Source organism: Morone saxatilis, unplaced genomic scaffold, assembly GCF_004916995.1.
Source record: "Morone saxatilis isolate NCDOM2014 unplaced genomic scaffold, NCSU_SB_2.0 Contig12, whole genome shotgun sequence".
Taxonomy (NCBI): Eukaryota; Metazoa; Chordata; class Actinopteri; family Moronidae; genus Morone; species Morone saxatilis.
The window spans coordinates 17,590,191-17,591,132 of NW_023339674.1; positions in this window are offsets into that span (position 1 = coordinate 17,590,191).

Genomic DNA, 942 nt, shown 5'->3' on the forward strand with positions numbered 1-942 from the left:
GTGGTGGTGGTGGAGGAGGAAGAACTAAAAATGAAAAAGGAGTAGGAACGGATTGTACTTTTCACACTGACACGTTGACTCATTTAATGCAAATGGGCCCTGTTGTCTCACTCTTTCTCTGTCTCCCACAATCAGGGTCTCTCTGTTGACGGAGGGAAAGACAAACAGAGACTTTATGGTCCCTGCAGCCTCACACTGGGGACGTCACACACACACACACACACACACGTCACGTGAGCTGACATTTATGACCAGATGACAGCTCTGTCTGTACTTTAAATGCAGTTTGTGGACGGTGGAGAGAGTCTGGGTTTAATCCAGTGATCAGCTTATTGGCACTGGCTGGGTGTAACCCTTCGCACAAAGATGGTGTTTTGTATTTCCTGCCACGAGAGAGTGGCTTTTCAAAACAGGGAGCCATCATTTTAGAGATCAATACTGTCAAAGTAGTCCAAAATCGTCCCGACACAAGCCCCCTGCTCCCCCTTACAAATGTTTGACTAGCCACCATAAGATGTTTATTTCTCCATCCTCCTTTAAATGCTGAAATCTAGTGAACAACAGGCCATTTTAAATATGCTAAAACAAATCAGAATCAGCCTATAAAACAGCCATCATGAGGAAAAAGTTATCCTTCACCTCTTTCCTCGCTCTCTCTCCTCATGATCTCCCCTTTTCCTCCCCCACTGATCTTCATCTTTATGCATGCTACACTGCAAATTTAAATAGTCTGTTGGCTAGACAACCCCAAATAATGCCAGGAGAGCCTCATTCAGCAGTGGGGTGCAACAAACACAGCACAAGCAGCAAACACCCCCTTCACTTTGGCTAATCACCCACAGGGGGCGCTATGGATCCAGGTTTGAGTGCTGGTGGCCCCATTATTACAATTTAATGGTTTATGTGAGTGAAGAGGCAATGTTCCTCTCTCTCTCTCTCTCT